The following is a 13,401-nucleotide window of genomic DNA, read 5'->3' on the forward strand; positions in this document are numbered from 1 at the left end:
ATCAAATTGTTATCCAATCACACTACCATATCCTAGTAGAGCGCTTACTCTCGTACAGATTCTGTGATTTTCAGACATTTTTACTGTAGGAATTTGGAATAATGTGATGGGAAAGTGTCTATATGGGGCTATATGTTGCACACTTTGAAGTCCAATAAAATCACGAAATCAAATTGTTATCCAATCACACTACCATATCCTAGTAGAGCGCTTACTCTTGTACAGATTCTGTGATTTTCAGACATTTTTACTGTAGGAATTTGGAGTAATGTGATGGGAAAGTGTCTATTTGGGGCCATATGTCACACTATTTGAAGCCCAATAAAATCACGAAATCAAATTGTTATCCAATCACACTACCATATCCTAGAAGAGCGCTTACTCTCGTACACATTGTGTGATTTTCAGACATTTTTACTGTAGGAATTTGGAATAATGTGATGGGAAAGTGTCTATATGGGGCTATATGTCGCACACTTTGAAGTCCAATAAAATCACGAAATCAAATTGTTATCCAATCACACTACCATATCCTAGTAGAGCGCTTACTCTCGTACAGATTCTGTGATTTTCAGACATTTTTACTGTAGGAATTTGGAATAATGTGATGGGAAAGTGTCTATATGGGGCTATATGTTGCACACTTTGAAGTCCAATAAAATCACAAAATCAAATTGTTATCCAATCACACTACCATATCCTAGAAGAACGCTTACTCTCGTACAGATTCTGTGATTTTCAGACATTTTTACTGTAGGAATTTGGAATAATGTGATGGGAAAGTGTCTATTTGGGGCTATATGTCGCACACTTTGAAGTCCAATAAAATCACGAAATCAAATTGTTATCCAATCACACTACCATATCCTAGAAGAACGCTTACTCTCGTACAGATTCTGTGATTTTCAGACATTTTTACTGTAGGAATTTGGAGTAATGTGATGGGAAAGTGTCTATTTGGGGCTATATGTCGCACACTTTGAAGTCCAATAAAATCACAAAATCAAATTGTTATCCAATCACACTACCATATCCTAGAAGAACACTTACTCTTGTACAGATTCTGTGATTTTCAGACATTTTTACTGTAGGAATTTGGAGTAATGTGATGGGAAAGTGTCTATATGGGGCTATATGTCGCACACTTTGAAGTCCAATAAAATCACGAAATCAAATTGTTATCCAATCTCGTTACCATATCCTAGTAGAACGCTTACTCTCGTACAGATTCTGTGATTTTCAGACATTTTTACTGTAGGAATTTGGAGTAATGTGATGGTAAAGTGTCTATTTGGGGCTATATGTCGCACACTTTGAAGTCCCATAAAATCACAAAATCAAATTGTTATCCAATCACACTACCATATCCTAGTAGAACGCTTACTCTCGTACAGATTCTGTGATTTTCAGACATTTTTACTGTAGGAATTTGGAGTAATGTGATGGGAAAGTGTCTATATGGGGCTATATGTCGCATTATTTATATCCCAATAAAATCACAAAATCAAATTGTTATCCAATCACACTACCATATCCTAGAAGAGCGCTTACTCTCGTACACATTGTGTGATTTTCAGACATTTTTACTGTAGGAATTTGGAATAATGTGATGGGAAAGTGTCTATATAGGGCTATATGTCGCACACTTTGAAGTCCAATAAAATCACGAAATCAAATTGTTATCCCATCTCGTTACCATATCCTAGTAGAACGCTTACTCTCGTAAAGATTGTGTGATTTTCAGACATTTTTACTGTAGGAATTTGGAATAATGTGATGGGAAAGTGTCTATTTGGGGCTCTATGTCGCACACTTTGAAATCCAATAAAATCACAAAATCAAATTGTTATCCAATCTCGTTACCATATCCTAGTAGAGCGCTTACTCTCGTACAGATTCTGTGATTTTCAGACATTTTTACTGTAGGAATTTGGAATAATGTGATGGGAAAGTGTCTATATGGGGCTATATGTCGCACACTTTGAAGTCCAATAAAATCACGAAACAGTAGGGGGAAAGTGGCCATGTTTTTGTAGCGCTGGATAACCCCTTCAATGGTTATCCTTCATAAGCCATGAAACTGGTCCCTCCTGTAATTGGAAGTAGTCTACCAAGAGCACTCCAACAACAATAACTATATGGATAACAATTTGATTTCGTGATTTTATTGGGATACAAATAGTGCGACATATAGCCCCAAATAGACATTTCACCATCACATTACTCCAAATTCCTACAGTAAAAATGTCTGAAAATCACAGAATCTGTACGAGAGTAAGCGTTCTTCTAGGATATGGTAGTGTGATTGGATAACAATTTGATTTCGTGATTTTATTGGGATACAAATAGTGCGACATATAGCCCCAAATAGACATTTCACCATCACATTACTCCAAATTCCTACAGTAAAAATGTCTGAAAATCACAGAATCTGTACGAGAGTAAGCGTTCTACTAGGATATGGTAGTGTGATTGGATAACAATTTGATTTCGTGATTTTATTGGGATATAAATAATGCGACATATAGCCCCAAATAGACACTTTCCCATCACATTACTCCAAATTCCTACAGTAAAAATGTCTGAAAATCACACAATCTGTACGAGAGTAAGCGTTCTACTAGGATATGGTAACGAGATTGGACAACAATTTGATTTCGTGATTTTATTGGATTTCAAAGTGTGCGACATAGAGCCCCAAATAGACACTTTCCCATCACATTATTCCAAATTCCTACAGTAAAAATGTCTGAAAATCACAGAATCTGTACGAGAGTAAGCGTTCTACTAGGATATGGTAACGAGATTGGATAACAATTTGATTTCGTGATTTTATTGGACTTCAAAGTGTGCGACATATAGCCCCATATAGACACTTTCCCATCACATTATTCCAAATTCCTACAGTAAAAATGTCTGAAAATCACAGAATCTGTACGAGAGTAAGCGCTCTACTAGGGTATGGTAGTGTGATTGGATAACAATTTGATTTCGTGATTTTATTGGACTTCAAAGTGTACGACATATAGCCCCATATAGACACTTTCCCATCACATTATTCCAAATTCCTACAGTAAAAATGTCTGAAAATCACAGAATCTGTACGAGAGTAAGCGCTCTACTAGGATATGGTAGTGTGATTGGATAACAATTTGATTTCGTGATTTTATTGGACTTCAAAGTGTGCGACATACAGCCCCAAATAGACACTTTCCCATCACATTACTCCAAATTCCTACAGTAAAAATGTCTGAAAATCACAGAATCTGTACGAGAGTAAGCGTTCTTCTAGGATATGGTAGTGTGATTGGATAACAATTTGATTTTGTGATTTTATTGGACTTCAAAGTGTGCAACATATAGCCCCATATAGACACTTTCCCATCACATTATTCCAAATTCCTACAGTAAAAATGTCTGAAAATCACAGAATCTGTACGAGAGTAAGCGTTCTACTAGGATATGGTAACGAGATTGGATAACAATTTGATTTCGTGATTTTATTGGACTTCAAAGTGTGCGACATATAGCCCCATATAGACACTTTCCCATCACATTATTCCAAATTCCTACAGTAAAAATGTCTGAAAATCACAGAATCTGTACGAGAGTAAGCGCTCTACTTGGATATGGTAGTGTGATTGGATAACAATTTGATTTCGTGATTTTATTGGACTTCAAAGTGTGCGACATATAGCCCCATATAGACACTTTCCCATCACATTATTCCAAATTCCTACAGTAAAAATGTCTGAAAATCACACAATGTGTACGAGAGTAAGCGTTCTACTAGGATATGGTAGTGTGATTGGATAACAATTTGATTTTGTGATTTTATTGGGATATAAATAATGCGACATATAGCCCCATATAGACACTTTCCCATCACATTACTCCAAATTCCTACAGTAAAAATGTCTGAAAATCACAGAATCTGTACGAGAGTAAGCGTTCTACTAGGATATGGTAGTGTGATTGGATAACAATTTGATTTCGTGATTTTATTGGACTTCAAAGTGTGCGACATATAGCCCCATATAGATACTTTCCCATCACATTATTCCAAATTCCTACAGTAAAAATGTCTGAAAATCACACAATGTGTACGAGAGTAAGCGTTCTACTAGGATGTGGTAGTGTGATTGGATAACAATTTGATTTTGTGATTTTATTGGGATATAAATAATGCGACATATAGCCCCATATAGACACTTTCCCATCACATTACTCCAAATTCCTACAGTAAAAATGTCTGAAAATCACACAATCTGTACGAGAGTAAGCGTTCTACTAGTATATGGTAGTGTGATTGGATAACAATTTGATTTCGTGATTTTATTGGACTTCAAAGTGTGCAACATATAGCCCCATATAGACACTTTCCCATCACATTATTCCAAATTCCTACAGTAAAAATGTCTGAAAATCACAGAATCTGTACGAGAGTAAGCGCTCTACTAGGATATGGTAACGAGATTGGATAACAATTTGATTTCGTGATTTTATTGGACTTCAAAGTGTGCGACATATAGCCCCATATAGACACTTTCCCATCACATTATTCCAAATTCCTACAGTAAAAATGTCTGAAAATCACAGAATCTGTACGAGAGTAAGCGCTCTACTAGGATATGGTAGTGTGATTGGATAACAATTTGATTTTGTGATTTTATTGGGATATAAATAATGCGACATATAGCCCCATATAGACACTTTCCCATCACATTACTCCAAATTCCTACAGTAAAAATGTCTGAAAATCACAGAATCTGTACGAGAGTAAGCGTTCTACTAGGATATGGTAACGAGATTGGATAACAATTTGATTTCGTGATTTTATTGGACTTCAAAGTGTGCGACATATAGCCCCATATAGACACTTTCCCATCACATTACTCCAAATTCCTACAGTAAAAATGTCTGAAAATCACAGAATCTGTACGAGAGTAAGCGTTCTTCTAGGATATGGTAGTGTGATTGGATAACAATTTGATTTCGTGATTTTATTGGACTTCAAAGTGTGCGACATATAGCCCCAAATAGACACTTTCCCATCACATTACTCCAAATTCCTACAGTAAAAATGTCTGAAAATCACAGAATCTGTACGAGAGTAAGCGTTCTTCTAGGATATGGTAGTGTGATTGGATAACAATTTGATTTTGTGATTTTATTGGACTTCAAAGTGTGCAACATATAGCCCCAAATAGACACTTTCCCATCACATTATTCCAAATTCCTACAGTAAAAATGTCTGAAAATCACAGAATCTGTACGAGAGTAAGCGTTCTTCTAGGATATGGTAGTGTGATGGGATAACAATTTGATTTTGTGATTTTATTGGGCTTCAAATAGTGTGACATATAGCCCCAAATAGACACTTTCCCATCACATTACTCCAAATCCCTACAGTAAAAATGTGTGAAAATCACAGAATCTGTACGAGAGTAAGCGCTCTTCTAGGATATGGTAGTGTGATTGGATAACAATTTGATTTTGTGATTTTATTAGGATACAAATAGTGCGACATATAGCCCCATATAGACACTTTCCCATCACATTACTCCAAATTCCTACAGTAAAAATGTCTGAAAATCACAGAATCTGTACGAGAATAAGCGTTCTTCTAGGATATGGTAGTGTGATTGGATAACAATTTGATTTCGTGATTTTATTGGGATACAAATAGTGCGACATATAGCCCCAAATAGACACTTTACCATCTTATTACTCCGAATCCGTACAGTAAAAATGTCTGAAAATCACAGAAACTGTACGAGAATAAGCGTTCTTCTAGGATATGGTAGTGTGATTGGATAACAATTAGATTTTTTTATTTTATTGGACTTCAAAAAATGCGACATATAGCCCCATATAGACACTTTCCTATCACATTACTCCAAATTCCTACAGTAACAATGATTCTTATATAAGACAAATGAGAGAAATAAATGACAATGAGCCGGGTTTTCAGGTGGTAAATATTATGTGGCGAAATTTATTGCATCACAAGAAGCGGAACCCCATTCACCTTCTCAGTACAAGGATTCACAGCAAATCTCACTGCAAACTGGCAGCGTGAAATCCGCTGCGAATCCGGTAATGTAAAGTTACCCTTAAGCGGTTATATGTGCAGGAATGAAGCAAAATACATTTATGTTCTTATAGGTGTTAATTAAAATAATAATAATAATAATAATAATAATCTTTTATTTATATAGCACCAACAGATTCCGCAGCACTTTAAAATTTTAGGATTGTTTTACATATAGTTAGAAAAAAATAAAATATTCCCGGAGCTGAAGGGGTTAACAGTATATGAATTAGATTGTAGTGGATGTGAAGGGGTTAACAGTGGGTGAATGGATCTGAAGGGGTTAAGAGTTGCCATTCTTTAGTCTTACATGTAGATGTTCCCCTCTGATCTTCCTGGCACATTCTGAAGCCTGGAACTAACTAGTCCTGGCTATTACCGTAATACATGGTATATAAGAGCATTGTAATTTCTAGTGCTGATAGCGTGACTCCATTTTTGTGAAGTGCTGATAGCGTGACTGCAGTAGATAATTGAGGGGAACGGATATGAGGAATAAGTGTAAAACCGGGACTGCATCCCCATAAGAATACACGAGAGACACAGGGTGTTGGTCCATGACAGAGAGACATCGAGGAACAATGGGGGAGCGAAACTGACGCCCACCGATAGGCAGCCGCCGCGGCGTGTGACGGGACCTGGAAGGAAGGCTCTGCTGGTGACATTCTGCTGCACCGCGGATACAGGGAGTCGCAAAATGTAACAAGGACACAAGGTATGGTGACGTGAGGTGACACTCCAATATATTACCGTCTGTAAGGCTGGCGAGGCGTGCGGCGTGGATGTGAATATGCAATGGTCATTTGGGCTGTAAATATAAATAAATATTATATATATATATATATATATATATATATATATATATATATATATATATATATATATATATATGAACCTACTGATCTAGATTCATGTATAGAATGCAAATCGATGTGGGCTATAGATAGAGTCTTGTATAAGGCAGCAATGGCTGTATTCGCTCCATTGTTTCGTGTCTGCTTTTTGTGTTTTTGTTCACCGTCTATCTGCTCCTTGCTCTGCAAATCACCCTTTCAGTGGTGTTTTATATACATTTTCTGGGTATTTATTAACACTTGTAATAGAGTCGGTGTTTATCTAAACAAGTATGTGCATGTAAAGAGGGGAAGGTGACCAGGGAAAGGCAGATATATTACATGTGTCTAGCTTATCATCTTCAGTTAATAATGACCTAATAGTGTGTATTAAACCCATGTTGCTACCACACAGAATGCAGGATAGGCCAACTAATGCAAGATCAGCTACCTCCATTCTGCCAAATCTGTCTGGTGGTAAAGAAAGGGAGGATTGATCTCCACTTCTGGGTGGAAGAAGAGGAACAGTGCTGCATATAATAGGTAGGCGTATAGATAGAATATGAATACTTCAGATAGATAGGTAGGTAGACATTGATATATATTATGCCACATATATAATGTACAAGCCTTGCAGATTTGTTAATGCATTAAACGTTACACTTCAGTTGTATAATCAGTAAACTTCAATACTAAATGACAAAAACAATCTACACACTGTATATCGTTTAGCTATTACAGAAGAACATAAGGAAGAGTCAGACTTATAAACACCAGAGCTTAAAAGTGTCAAGAGTTAAAAGTGGAGTAGCAGCTCATAGACTAAAGTCAAAATGGCATTAGAAAATGAGAACCAGAATCTGATTGGTTGTTAATGCCAAATAGATACTCATGGCATGTTGTCAAATAGATTGGGAAAGTCAGCAAAGTGGTTCCCTTAACATACAATATCAATTGGTACCAGGATGACCATTGTGTGTTGAAACCATAACTCTATGGAAAACTAGTAATTGGTTTTGAAGCCCTAAAATGAGAAAACATTAAATTTAAAGAAAAATAAGCAGATAGGTAATAGGAATATAGCAAGTCCTTACAAGTCAGACCAATCAGTGCATGCACTTCACTATTATTGGGGTTATATTTTCATTGTTTGATCTTCTATTTATGCACATGCGCCACAGATCCTGTCTGTCTGCAGTTTACACCAGTTTCTATTTTACACGCTTTGATAAATCTGGGCCACTGAGTGTGCCTACTGGTAAAATTATTATTTTTCAGTTATCTGCATATCTTTGAAGAGTTCCAATTTTGGCACTATAGTACAAATGTCTTGTAACTCCTTCAGATGGGCAAATTGTTTGACTGAATTGCACAAAAAAAAAAAAATAGAATCTATTTGCTTGTGGATGCTTCCCAATCTTTTTAAAGGGGTATTCCCATCTCAACTAACATAGTTAAAGGGGTTTTCTAGTTAGGTAAAATATCTGATGAATCATCCCCCCTCCTAGAGACTAATAATTCATTCAGTACATGACATTACTTTATCTGTCTTCTTCCTTAAGTTTAGAGCTGCTGCTTTCTGCTAAAGACATAGAAAACCGTTTGAGAGCTGCTCTACCCCCTCCTCTACCCTCCCTTCCCAGACAGCTGATGTAAACAAGTCCCTGGCAGGATTTTTCTGAAACATTGTAGCTTCTTTGTAATGCTGGGAGGGTTAATCTGAGCCAAGGACTTCAATATGGCTATCCAACCATGCTGCAGTCCAACCTCTCAGGTGTGTGAACTGGAGCTTGTTATCCAGTACTCAGTCCAATTAATAAAAGCACAACACCATAGAGTTCTTTTCTGTACACTTTATCACAAATTGCATGTGTCAAACAGTAATATATACATCACCACGGTGCACTTGAAGGTAGCTGTTGTGAGGAGGACATAAATATCTTTTATCTTCGCCCACTCTGGGCTAGCAAGTCATAGTCGGCACTTGGATGAAGACACAAGCTGCACTTCACGGGTAGCATTTTGCATGGATAACATCCACATGTCTGTGACATTTTGAGGAACTCCGCCCTCTTTCTTAAGCATGTCGTGACATCATGCCTTGAGTTGATGATGAAGTCACTGTGATTATCTTTATCTTCATTACAAAGTTGCTACAATATTGCAGACAGAAGAGAGGAGGGGGTTGAGAGCAGAGAGAAACTCAGCAGCTCTCACACATTTTTCTATGTCTTTACCAGAAACAGCATGCTTAAAACTGAGGGAAGGAGACAGATAAGGTAATGACCTGTATGGAATGAATTGGTAGTCTCCAGGAGGGGGGATGATTCAACACATATTTTACTTAACCGGATAACCCCTTTAGGGCCCTTATACACAGGCCGAACAAGAAATTGTTTTGTATGTGGTTGATTGCATCTTTTGAGCTAATCTTAACCATTTAAGGATGGAGCCAATTTTTGTTTTTGCTCTTTAATTTTCTCCTCCTTGTGTTTCAAAAGCCACAGCACTATTATTTCACTTACAGACCCACATGAGCCCTTATTTTGTAACTTGTACAACTTTTATTTTATTTGATGGCTTGCGCTGCAGAGAGGGATGGCGCTGTGAGACCACTGTGCATCTTCTTAATGGCGGCATGACGACTATACTCGCCATGTGTCGTTAAAGGGTTAAAATCATAATCCGGTCGCTTGCAGGGATCAGTAATATATTATGATTTTAAAACTATTATATTAATAACTTTTTGTAGTGATTTATCTTTCCGTCTAAATGTCGTTTAAGAAAAGAAACATCATTTGTCGTTCGCTAAGCAAGCTCTTATGCGCTTTATCTGTACATGTAAAAGGAGACACATATGAACGTTTCCAACCATAGAAAACTATTAGGCTGCTTTTTCAAATGGCTTTTTTTTCTTTGGGGAAGGACTCAAGGATTCTATATGAAGGACTTCTGCTTCCACTGGATCCCTTTCAGTTTACACTGCATTTTTGAAGTTTAATTCAAGATTTAATGAACCTGTTTTTAAATGGTTACTTTTAACAGACAGTAAAATGGGGTCAACAAAAAATGTTTTTTTTTTTTTATGTAAGTCAATGCAAACGGATCCACGCCATTGCATCCGCATTTGCATCCATTGCAGTTAAATGGAATGCAAAAACGCAGTGTGAGTCTAGGCTAAAAGGAACTTAAAGGGAACCAATGAGCCTGTGAGGTTCCCTAAACCGCTGTATACAGCTCCTGCAGCAGCCGCGGCAGGAGTCACTGCACTCTGCCTGTCTGCACGCTCGGAGGGATGATTGAAAGGCAGAGAGGTGAGTAACACCTCTCAGCCTGTCATTCATCCCCTCCGACAGCATCGGACTGGGCCACTGGAGGACCAGAGGATCCTCCGGTAGGCCCCGGTCCCCACGCTGATACGGCGCACTGACTGTCGGGCGGCAGGGCCCCCTGACAGTCATACAGTGCTGCCGCAGGCCCCCCTTGTCGCATTCTTGTGACCGCAAGCAGTGTCTTGCTTGCGGTCACAAGAGGCAATCCGGCCCCCAGCTGATGTTGCGATCCCTGGAAGGGTGTCCCGCCCGGCGTACGCATCAGGAAGCTCTGTGTACGCCGAAGGCCGGAACTTCTGGTACAAGCGAGCGCGTATTAGAGATGCTCGCTGTACCGGAAGTACCGGCCTCGGCGCGCACAGAGCTTCCTGATGCGTGCGCTGGGCGGGTGTGGGACAGGGAGCGGATTGTCAGCAGTGGAAGAAGAGAAGAAGACAGCCGGCAGGGGAGCGAGGGGTTAGGTGAGTTTTTCTTATTTCTTTTTATCTGCACTGGGGGCCATCTATAAGGGGGCTATCAGGAGGGGGGCATCTATAAGGGGGCTATCGGGGGGCATCTATAAGGGGCTAATGGGGGCCGGCCATCTATCAGGGGGCCATCTATAAGGGGATATCAGAGGGGGGGGCATCTATAAGGGGGATATCAGGAGGGCCATCCATAAGGGGGATATCGGGGGGGGTCATCTATAAGGGGGATATCGGGGGGGGCATCTATAAGGGAGATATCAGGGGGGGCATCTATAAGGGGCTAATGGGGGCCGGCCATCTATAAGTGGGATATCGGGGGGGGGGAATCTATAAGGGGGATATCGGGGGGGGGCATCTATAAGGGGAATATCAGGGGGGCATCTATAAGAGGGATATCTGGAGGGCCATCTATAAGGGGGATATCAGGGGGGGCCATCTATAATTGGGATAACGGGGCGCATGTATAAGGGGGATAAAACAGGGGGGACATCTATAAGGGGCATAACAGGGAGCCATCTATAAGGGGATAATGGGGGCCATGTATAAGGGGGATAATACAGGGCGACATCTATAAAGGGGATCACATAGAGTCAGCCTAGCCACTAAATGAGGGTGTAAAGGGGCCAACAAAGATGTGCAGTGTGTAGAGAGATGATGATGGTGTCAGTGAGAGGAGCCTAATATGTTTCTCTGGCAGATTCTGTGAACTCGTGGCTCGGAGAAGTTCTCATAACGGCCCAGGGCAGATGAAGAAGAAGATGAAAAGGGAAGAAGTCCGATCAGAGAAGACGCCCCCTGTGAGTCACCAGATGTAACTGCACTGTAATGTATATGGTGTATAGAACCTGTGTACAACTGCGTCCACCTCTATATGACTGGATGAGGTGATAGTGATCTTTGTACAGAGGATGTTATTCAGTAGCAGCGGTGGGGTTAGTCAGTATGTGGTGGTGATATTTGTAACTTGTTATCTGGTACTGTGTTTTATTGGTTTTAGTATACAGGATTTGGTCAGTAAGGGCCCTATTACACCAACAGATTATCTGACAGATTTTTTTAAAGCCAGGAATAGATTTGAAAAGAGTAGAAAATTCAGTCTTTCCTTTTTTACCTGTTCGCTGTGTATAGTCCATTCCTGGCTTTGGCTCCAAAAAATCTGTCAGATAATCTATTGATGTAATAGGGCCCTAACAGTATGGAGGTAATATGTATCGTGATAATATTTCCTTCCTATATACTGGTATTATTGGTAATATCGGTCTTGATATATATCAGTAGCATCGCTTGGTCATTAGTAACTGCACTGTAATCACTTACATAGTGTGCAGAGCCTGTGTACCATTGGTGTCTAAATGTTTCAGTGTATGGCAGTCCCGTGGTCACTACAGTACACTAGTGCCATCATAATTAATCCAGATGCTGGGAGCTCCCAGGTCCAGTCCGCAAAACAGTGTGACAGTATGGTGATAATATGGTAGGGGTAGATGTTTTTGTTCTATCCCCTATTAGTGATGTTCTGGGGTCACTTCCCTACATTGAGCCCCCAGATCTATGTATTCTGATCTTCCACAAAGCATCCAGTGTATAATGCACCTAGGACCCAACTACAACAGCTGCAGGCACTACAACTCCCAGCATTTACTGACATACTGACAGTCTGCAGCCCTCAGGATATGCTGGGAGTTGTAGTACAGCAGTACAATCCTCTGATAGCTGCCGCTGTAGACAGATGTATTGCTGAACCCTTGGCCGATGGTTGTCACCCACAGATTGCAGCCACCAGGAGACTCTGCACACAGTGATTTATTATAGGGTTGTCCTCTCAGAAACTACAACTTCAGCATACCCTGAGAGCTGTATAAATGAAGGGTATTCTGAGATTTGTCACAAATACAGATGAATCCAGGAAAGGAGCGGGTCAGCATGTTGTGTCTCGCTGGTTCTATATTGGTGGGCCCCAAGGATAATTTCCTCTGGTGGGCCCCAGGTACCCCAGTCCGACACTGCCCTCGGAGCGCGCTGACAGGCAGAGCACGGGGACTAGTGACGGGCATGGAGCCGCCCAGATGACTACCTCCCCATCTCTGCCTGTCACGCGCCCGGGGGATTAAAGTGCTTTTTTCGGGTATACAGCTCCTGCTGCTGCCGCAGGCGGTGCGTGCCACGGCTGCTGCAGGAGCTGTATACAGCAGTTCAGGGAACCATATCAGCCCGATTAGGTTGATTGGTTCCCTTTAAGTCACATAATTTCAGGAAGTCTGGTACTTGATAAAAAGCAAATAACTTTCTATTCAGTAATTTTTTTTAAATTGAAAGTTATTCTTTTTACTACAACGAAATCCCCATGCTTACCACTATAAACTAATAGGTACTGCTACAGATCATATTTAATCTAAACATCTCCAACTCCCCTGGGGCAAGTCCTCTACATACTATAGCCACCAGATAATGTTTAGATTTTGTATGTCACACATATTAGTGACTTGTTTTCTGAAAGACACGTTAAGGTGGTGTTACACAGCCTGATGATCATTGTTAGATCAGGGCTTGCTGACAGAGCCGTGTAAATGGCTCAAGAATCGTTAACATACTTGTCCGTGCAGACCTTATATAGAAATACCAAAAAGACCAATCTCTCCCTTCTTCCTCTTGGGATCTTTAGATTTGCTTTTTGG

General features: G+C 39.8%; 1 protein-coding gene across 2 annotated transcripts in view; it reads left to right on the plus strand.

The window, feature by feature from the left end:
- Positions 1-6,579: 6,579 nt before the first annotated feature.
- Positions 6,580-13,401, plus strand: part of SEMA6B (semaphorin 6B) — a 683,939-nt gene continuing 677,117 nt past the window's right edge. Inside the window, exon 1 of one of the 2 annotated variants that reach the window (XM_069964532.1) lies at positions 6,580-6,809. The gene's annotated coding sequence lies outside the window, so the exon portion shown is untranslated. Of the gene's footprint in view, positions 6,810-7,404; positions 7,471-13,401 lie in introns of those variants that run through there. The other variant, XM_069964533.1, reaches the window with a different exon arrangement.

Source organism: Dendropsophus ebraccatus, chromosome 3 (assembly GCF_027789765.1).
Source record: "Dendropsophus ebraccatus isolate aDenEbr1 chromosome 3, aDenEbr1.pat, whole genome shotgun sequence".
NCBI classification, from domain to species: domain Eukaryota; kingdom Metazoa; phylum Chordata; class Amphibia; order Anura; family Hylidae; genus Dendropsophus; species Dendropsophus ebraccatus.